Below are 9,816 nucleotides of genomic sequence, written 5' to 3' on the forward strand. Positions count from 1 at the left end.
TTACACTTCTAATTTAAGGGTTCTTTATTCCCAAATGTTAAATACTAATGATTAGCCCCCATTTTGAGCTCAACCCCCACTGGAGGCCTGTTCAGGATCTCCACTGAGGCATTTGTGTGTGTCTACCCTGCTCCTTTCTTCTACTTTTAGCCACACAGGCTCAACTTCACAGGACAGTCGACAGCCCGTGGACAGCAGATGAAAAACTAAGGCAGCATATCCTGCGCCTGTTAAGTCCTCAACTAATTAGCAAAAATGGTGTCCTTTCTTTTCTTTTTAAGCATTTAGTCTCGGGGGGTGGTAGAGAGAGAATAAGACAGAGAGGAGGAGACGGAGAAAGGGGGGAGATAGGGAGTGCGGGAGAAAAGAGAGATGGAGAAATGCTGAGAGAGAGGCTGGAGCGAGGGAGTGACTGAGAAGGAGGAGAGGCATCTGAGCTCTCAGCTGGGCTGTTTTGAAAACACACTGTTGAAAGCCTCTCGGTTAATTCATGGCTTCTGTTTTTAGACCTTTTGTGTTTGCCAGTTTGACCATATAACATCATACATCTGGTCTATAGATTTTTGGGGGCTTTCTCGCTCAGGGACCCATAGTGTCCCCCGGGCTCAAATTCGAGTGGTCGTGTAACATAAAAGCATCTCAAGTGTGGGCTGAGGGAGAGACACAGAGAGCCAGAAATGGGGATAGATGGCAGGGATGCATGCTGAACGTCAAGGGATAAGAGTAGAAAATGGTTTTACTCTCCTCCTCTTTGGTTTGTTGTTGTCTTAGACTACCAGGTGAGATATTTCATGTGGCTGTTTGAAAAAGCAACTGACCATTTATAGACATTTCTTTCTGTATTTTGAAGACGTAGTGTTCTAAATTTAAACTTTAGCATGGATTTCAAAAGTCGGGACAAAAGCATCAACTTAGTGTCCTGTGTTAAATCAAAAATTATCACTCATTAGTGTAATAACAGCCAAGTAATGCTAACCAGATTCTGTGCCACAGCCAAATGTATATATAGAATAACCTATGCATAGTCTCCTGCAAGCATTATTACTAAATAAATCACATTACTTAAGTTATGTATGTGTATTTTTTACTCCACATTGTACGTTTTCATAATTGCATTTGCAATCAAATTAGCATTACAGCTTTGTTTTTTTCCCATATGGCGTTTTTTTTTTAAAGTGAATTATTGTGAAACACGAATTCACTGATAAACTTGCAAACAGAAGAATATAGTTTCTAAAGTTAAAAAAATATGTATATATGCCAAACTGCAAAAACTGTTTAGGACCCAGCCTGCAGAAACACCAGATTCCAATCTGATCACTCATTGGTAGAATGCACCTGAGCAAGCCCAATGTATGAAGACATCACAGGATCCAACATAATCAGTGCTCACATTTTATTTAGCAGAGACAGATGCTATTAAATTAGTTCATAATGACACTATAATAAGATTAAGGCTATCAATTTTGGTATCCGCTCTATGCTCGTTGTCACTCAGAGTTCATGTTGTAAAATATGTTGTAAAATGGTCTCAGTTACAATTAAAAAGGAGTATAACACAAGGAAAGATTTCAAGTGGGGAGAATAATTTCTTCAGTCAAATCGACCTCTTGTACATCAAAGTGCTAATAGAAAAAGGGGTTTAGATTTTCATTGGGACTTAACTTCACACTGGGACATCCAATAGATCAGCGGTCCCCAACCTTTATTGCGCCACGGACCGGTTTATGTCCTACAATATTTTCACGGAGCGACCTTTAAGGTGTCGCGGATAAATACAAAAAAATAAAACCAGTACCGGTACCAAAAGAAAGAAGAATTATTCATAACAGAGTTAACCGAGTTAACGATAAAAACGATTAAAAAAATAATGCTAAAAACCAATAAAAACCCTGAAAACCATAAATTTCACACCCGAGCCTCAACTCTCCCAACCAAACGACTCACGGTTCCTGGCCCGGTGGTTGGGGACCGCTGTAGTAGATGACATCAAAGCAGCCATCTATTATATGCAAACTACGGCCATACCTAGAAATAGGGTCGATCAACTCTTAGTGTTAATTTCCTAAATTTAGCTTAAAGCATTCAGTACAAATTCCTCAAATCACTGTGTATGATTTCTAAATGTAGAAATTAGACATTTTTACTGACTTGTGAGCTTTCTGATTATGTTCTCAGGATTTTACAGAACCTTACCATAAACACACATGATTAATGCCTTTGATTGGTCAGCACAGCATGCTGCTGAAGCCCTACTGCTTTGGCTTCTCCACTGTGCTGATCACTGATGTCGAAACACATTAACTTCAGGATAGAAGACTATAACATATTTCATATATGCAGAGTACAGGTAAGAGTTATTCCCATTTTTACTGCTATCACTGCATGGCTCAGATGATTTCTGAGTGCGATGTGTACTAAATATAAAGGTATGTATTAGTATTTAATACAAGTGACAAAAGGATACTGACTGATATGAGAATATTCTCTGCTATGTCAAACAAAGTTTGATATACCGTAACCTTAGGAAAAATTACTATGGCTGAGAAGTTGACACATGACATGAGCGTGGCATATGATAGGACATTATACATTACATAACCATAATACATTACACTGGTTAATGACATGTTAATAATAATCTAATTAATAATGAATCTTAATTAAGAATAATCTTTTGGGATAAATAACATATATATTATCTCATCTTATTTTGAACTTTCCTAGGATTATGCTACATTGTTCAATAGTAATGGAGCTAAATATAAGTGCACAGTATGGCTTGTATGATTTCTGAAGTTTCTAAATAGATGTGTTTTATTATATATAGTATCAGTTTGGAGTAACTCAAAGTAAGCTGTATTTTTTCACGATATGGACCTCATATTGCCCAGAGCCAAGTATATAAGGGTCAAGGGACTACACCCAATAAATCAATATGAGATATAATAAGCAGAAAAAAATGAAAAATGGTGTCTGTATTTACATGATGCATGGACAGCATAGACATGCACAGGAGCAATACGAACGTGCGCACGTCTGTTCACATGAGGATGTACATATATATGAAGATACAAAAAGATCACTACCCCCACCCCAACAATGGGAGGAAAAGAAAGAAGAAATCCCAAACATATACTCGGGTTATAAATTAGGAGCTGTCAGTATTACAATGTATATTAATAGTCACACCTCTTTTTAATGAGTTTGGCATTGGCAGCTGAGAGGAAATACAAGTCATCATAGCACAGCTCATGCGCACCCCGATGAAAGAACCTATAATAAATCTTGTGAGAGCAGGGCTCACCATAAATATGTATCGCATAAGGCATCTGTTTTACATTCTGCATATAAATCAGCCAGAGTGCTGAATAGCAATGAATCAGACACTCGACGGTTGATTTGATAACAAATCGACTCTGAACTTGGGAGGGGAGAATTTAAAGCCTTCGACAAAAGTGGGGAGTGGTGGGGTCAGTCAAGACCTGTGAGGCTCTGACATGAGTCTCTTCGAGCAGATAATGCTACAGTTTTCCCCCTGGGTCAGGTGTGGGACTAATCTTCCTTGAGTTATCCTTTTGTACACTGTACTCTTTGACATGTCACAGATGATGCCAGTACCTGCGTCTGACGTGGCCGCAGCATGAGTCTAAGGAACAGCTACTGTACAAAGGATGTGAGGAGTACACGCGGATGATAGCTGCAGATTTGGATCTGATTATTTGGGGGGGAAAAGAAACCGAATATCAAAACAGAACAACAACAAGATGGTCCTGGGTTTGAATCAATCAGCCAACTGGGGCCTTTTTGTGTAGCGTATTCATGTCATCCCTCTGTCTTCATAGGTTCTCTACTCCAGCTTCTCCTACAGTTCAAAGGCATTCATGTTAGGCTAACTCAATTCTAGTTTGGCTGAAGATGTAAGCGGGGCCATAACCGGGGTATAGAATAAATGTCATACGCGTCATACTTAAGGTATATGACTTCTAACAAACTTAAAGTTGCAGTACAATCTAATTCAGACTATTTTGTACAGCTTTACTCTTTTGGAGGAGTGACTATGTACAGGAATATCGAGTGTTGTGTGTATAAAACAATAAAATAAAACAAATGAACACAATACATTCACTTGAAATTAAAAAAGCACGAGAGAAAAAGTCACTTACTCGATGGCTCTGGACATACTATGCCTCTGATTCACTCCTTATGCCTAAACTGACCAATTATCATTCCTCATAAGTCATGTGTCGACCTAATCCTCTAAAAATAACCCAATCAGAGGCACCGAAGGGTGGGCCTTAACTTCGCACATTTCCATATAGTCTTTTCAAAGTAAAAGCCATCTAGAGACCCAGACCTTATGACCTTACAGATGATTATGATGACAATGTGGTGTATTCAACTCGTTACCTTTACTTCAGAAAACAGCACAGTGCATCAGTGGTTAGTGCTGTTGACTCACAGTGAAAGGATCAATGTGGGATGCATCTACGTGTAGTTTGCGTGTTCTCCCTGTATCTGTGCAGATGTTTTGTGAGAGCTCCAAATTCCCCTGGGTACTAGGTTAATGCTGGCTACATCATCTGGGGACACTACAGCAAATGAAAATCTCAATCAGATTTCATTTCCTGGTTAAATAACTATGGAAAACCAAGCGCACTGTATGTGCTGTCACTCTTCTGCTTTCCAATATGCACATAAACAGTGTTTGCAGATAATGTTACAGTTATTGCAGCTTTAGGGAGGATGTTACAACCTTTATCAGCTTCTAAACATGACAAGATCAATAAAATGCTATGGCTTTTGATGCCTGAGGGGTTATCAGTTTGACTCTAGTGTTGACACAGATAGGACGAGGTCACTGAAAAGTCAAGAAGGCACGAAAAGTAAGGCCGTTTCTTTCTTTTCTTGTTTATTTCTTTGTCTTTACTTATAGTTCTTGCATGAGATATAGTTGCTCGTCAAATATAAACAGCTAGATACAAAATAGAAATACGGTATGTTTGAATTTTTGAGAATAGGAAAAAACCCAGATGAATTATGTGATGGTAACTCTACTACAATTTTACCTCAAACCTGCAGAACTGTGAAATATCTGTATTAGGCAACTGTCAGCTTTTTTTTTTAAATGACTTCTTTGGCTCAGGTGAGATTTTGGCCTACCTCTACACAATGCAATATATGTCTTAAGTGCACAAAAAACAAACAAACACACACACATTTTACTTAGACAGTATATGTACACAGGGGCATTAGGTTGGGTGAGGCTGTAAAATATGCTTAACAATGTGGCTGGCTGATTCAGAAAAAGAAGACATAACCATCAACAGAGCCAAATGGGAGCTCTCTCCACAAACATACAAATTATCTTGTGATAGCAGCTGGGGTCTAACATCTGCCTGGGAAATCAAATATCCAGGGAGCAGATGTTCGTACAACCAATGGTGTTATTTTCTGTGCTTTCAATTGCCCTTGGCTGTAGGGGCAGTGCTTAAATAAAGGTGTGTCACTTGCCTAACTTGGCCCAAAAACTACCCTGGACATTCCCGCAGTTAAAAAAAAACAAAACAAAAAAAACAGAAAGAAAGAAAAAGACTGTATGTATAAAAGTTAATCATTTAGGAACTTTTGTGTAGAAAATGCATTTAAAGACACTATGTTTGGACAGCTGATATATCATCACATCAACAAGTCAGACCTCCCAGAGGCCTGCGGATGCAGCATCTCCAAAGACAGGATGCCAGAAGGAACGTTAAAGGCAAAAGAATCAGAAGCCAAGGGAAGCTATCTGGAGAGCGTACACCTCAGCATGTTCTTTTCCCCAGTTGTTCAGAACAAGCAGATGGTCTTCAGTGAAATTCAACAGTCTTCTCTTGCTCCAGGGGTATGAAGACAATTGGGAGTGAGTTTCTCCTGATAAGAAATAAGACAAATTTACTATACGCTTTGCTGACATTTTGAAGGCTGCAGACCAATTTAAGTTTAGCATTTTAACTTTTTCTGAATTCGCTATATTGGTGATGTTCTATGCAATAATTACTGAGGAGGTATTTGTTTAACAAAACATATATTAGGGTTTCATATTGTTTGTCATCTACTCATTTCAACATTAAATATTGAGCTGAAGTGTGGTGCTCAGAGAGAGAGAGAGAGAGAGCTCTGTGTAGCTTATTAGCTTTTAAGCTCATTACCGTTGTATATTGCCACCTCAGATATAATGTCCCCCAGCCCCCAATCAAGTACACAAGCAGTAAGCAGACCACAATCAGGTAAACACACTCTGTGCTACATGTTAAAAATCAAGCAACAGAAAGATAACTTAGAACTGGTTGTAAATAAAACAGCAATAAAAATAATGATGCTGCTGCATTATACTATTAATGAACAATACAAAGGTATAGTTGAGAAAACATGGATGTTGCCATCCTGACATTACCCTTTCGTCCATGAAATAATTTTTTTATACTTCAAGTTAGGCATTTTGTCTGTCTCCATTTTTATGTGACCATATTAACTATAAACAGGACCATAATTCACAAAAGGAGCTACACTGGTCTGAAGATCTGAATCTATTAATTGGTGCCATAACATCTTTAGTAAATCTTTACCAAGCTAACAAACTATGGTCTCATTCGTGAACCTGACGACTGCGTGACTTCTCCAACCGAAGATCACTTGGAGGCAAACATACACTGAAGATCTAAATGTTGACTGCATCACTTGGCCGACATCGGTCATCCTGAATGACTGAAGTCGTTGGAGATAATTATCTGCCCTGTTCGCAGATTTGTAAGGCGGCACTAAGCTAAGCAGATTGTCATCAGTGGAGTGCTCCCTACTGGCCATAGCAAAGAATCTAGTATTAAGGCTATTCAGTGTTTGCTAACTTTTCAGACTGTGAAGCAATGTCCAATTCTTAAACCTTTATTTTGTAATTTTAGCTGTAAAAGTAGAAATTAATTTTCATATTTAAGGACTTGAGGAACTGAGGAGTTGTAGTAATGTAAAGCACACATGGTAAAATCTGGGCAGAACTTTTATGTTTTATGTTCTAATTTTTATGTCGGCATTCAGACAGCAGTACCTTATAAATGCTTTGATCTACCATGATACACCAAATATAACGATAAAAACCATCTTCCCATCTTTAAGAAACCCAAGCAGTAACTGAGTTATGGTCATTTAAATAGGGTTTGTAAAATGGGCCCACCACCAGGCTGATGGGGAAACAAGGGTAATGCAGTCTGTGGCAGAATTGTGTCAGGGTTGTTTTTTTCTTCAATTTTTCTTCAATTTTAGTTTTTCTAATCTTTACAAAAATTGGCATAAAAGATCTTCGGACCAAATCTTATAAACATTATGAGGATTTTTTACTTTTAAAGCATTTGCTCATTATAATACTTAAGCAAAACTGTAAGCAGTGAGGCCATCATTAATTCTTTGATCTCTCAAAAGTTGGTGGTCCTACTCGGGATCCTATTTTAAGGAAACACCGAATATTCAGCGTGGGGATACAAGTGAGATCATATCTTTTCAGCAGACACCAAACTTGGCCAGACACCAGACTTTGTACCCCTTTCTGAAGTTTTCCCTACAAGAATACGTTCTTTGATCAATGGGAGACAAGCCCATAAGCAAAAAGCACATTTCTCCTAGTATTGCTTATAGCCACCCTTTTAAGATCATCAAATCAAGTTGCCATGGCGACAGCCCTGCTGAACCACTGTCCACCTCATCCCCCCTTGCAGCTCTATATGAGATGATCTGGCACCAAACGAATATCTCTCATTCAAAAAACAGGGCAGGAGAAAGCATTAGATATGAGTTCTGTTCTGTTCAGAGATGACAAACAAAAAAGATTGAGGAAGAGACTAGCTCTGAAGTTTTTTTTTTTCTTGCAGCTTGATTCACACCTGCACACCCTCCGTGGCAGCATGTTCTGCAAGGGTCGTCTGTTGCACGGCGGGAGTATTTGGGGATGATTAATTGCTCTGTCTTGTCAATGGTGTGCTCAAAACAGCGGGATCCTCTGCATATGTAAATACAAGCAGTCTCAGCACAGCAATCTAGAGCAGGATTAACACAGGTATGCTTCAAAATGCAGACCTACTCACCAATCTTTTCTGCTGTCTCTGCTATCCAACCTGTGTTGAAAGAACAAAACAGCCATTTTTCTTCTCCTGATCCAATAGAATACACAATAGCATAGCAAAATTGTTGAAAGATGCAACAAATTTGTGTTAATTTTGTTAAGAAACACGAGTGTTGTAATGGTTTATGTTACAAGTTAATAACACAGAATAATAGTACTTTATAATGTATTTAATTTAATAAAAGTAGAGAAACAGACATTTATAATAAAAATAATTTAAAAAAAAGATCTGATCACTTTTACCACCACATTAGCTAATGTAGCTTTATGTCTGATACAGCTCTTATCAGTTGAGTTCATATACTTCTTCCCTTGCACCAGTTTTCAGTTTAAAATCCAACAATTAAAGTATATTATGAGTTAAAAAAAATAGCTGAGTGATCAATGGATAATTGAACAGGCCTAAGATTAGTTTAGTTTTACTTAGTGAGCCAATACAGTACCCTTTATTTACACTGGGTAAAAACATTAACTTTACTGCTGCTCTACAACACTGAAAGTGAGACTTTTTGAGGAATATTTTGCTGTTTCACTGCTCAGTATCTAGTGAAATGTAGTCCTGTATTTCTAAAGATACTAAAATAGAGAAATCACCTCAAAATAAGCTATTCATAAAAGGTTTCCTGGCATCTTTGATAATTAAGTGTCTAACAAGGTCTTAGACGTCTAGCAACACCACCGTTTTTTTTGTTTTTTTTTCACGATATGTTTCATCCCTTAATGTCATTGGCTATTACATGTGAACTCACTGGCTCATGGCAGGTAAGGAATTTATTGGCGCTCCATTATTACGGGATGGCAGAGAAAGAAGTGCAAATCGCTACGGTTTTCTGAAGATGTTATGACCTCCTCTTAGATTATGTCTTCTGACAGGTTTGTCATCCCTGTGCACTGATGTGCTCTATAGAGTGCTCTGATATCATTAGCTTCATTGCTCCTAATGTGTCCGAACCCCTCAGCAGGAGGACAGGTCATATATTGTGGCCAAAAGCCAAAAGCAAGATAGCAAGATTACTGAATGAATGCATTCTTACTGGGTAAAAGCCTGATCAGAGGGAGACACAATATGAACGTAAAACCTTTTTGTTGCCAGTTTACCTGGTTATCCATCATTTTAGATGATAAAATTATTAGCACACAAACACACACACACATACATATACATATATATATATATATATATATATATATATATATATATATATATACACACACACATATATATATATATATATATATACACACACATATATATATATATATCATTCAATTGTATTGGAGATACAAAGTAATACACTTTTAATGTAGGCTATGCAGTAGCAGAGGGGTAAGCTCATAGCTGCCTGAAAGGATTAACAACAGTCCTGCAAAAGCAAAGTGTCTCTTTTGCAGAGGCCACTGAGGTCAGGAAGCAACAATAACAGGAGTGGTGGGACGTGAAGGACACCCCTGACTTTTAGATTATGAGTCTTTGGAGCATGGACAAGTTGTTCTATACAGCACATACTGCAACATACAGCTATGCAAGAGTGTAAATATGCTAAATATGCTGTGAGGAAATGTGTAGAACTGGGAATTTCCCTTGCAGTTTGTTGACAGTTATTAAATTTGATATCGTTAATGACAGCAGATGTTGCCTGCAAGAGACCTCCCACTCCCTTATC

At 38.0% G+C, this 9,816-nt stretch overlaps 1 long non-coding RNA gene across 1 annotated transcript; it reads right to left on the reverse strand.

Moving 5' to 3' along the window:
- Window positions 1-1,264: 1,264 nt before the first annotated feature.
- LOC146515564 (uncharacterized) lies at window positions 1,265-9,305 on the reverse strand. The gene is made up of 3 exons (XR_014874879.1): window positions 8,115-9,305; window positions 7,914-8,029; window positions 1,265-5,913 (listed from the first exon to the last, which is right to left on the reverse strand). It is a non-coding gene; the product is annotated as an uncharacterized LOC146515564 (long non-coding RNA).
- Window positions 9,306-9,816: the final 511 nt, after the last annotated feature.

The sequence above is a fragment of the Neolamprologus multifasciatus genome, chromosome 7 (assembly GCF_963576455.1).
Source record: "Neolamprologus multifasciatus chromosome 7, fNeoMul1.2, whole genome shotgun sequence".
In the NCBI taxonomy this organism is placed as follows: Eukaryota; Metazoa; Chordata; class Actinopteri; order Cichliformes; family Cichlidae; genus Neolamprologus; species Neolamprologus multifasciatus.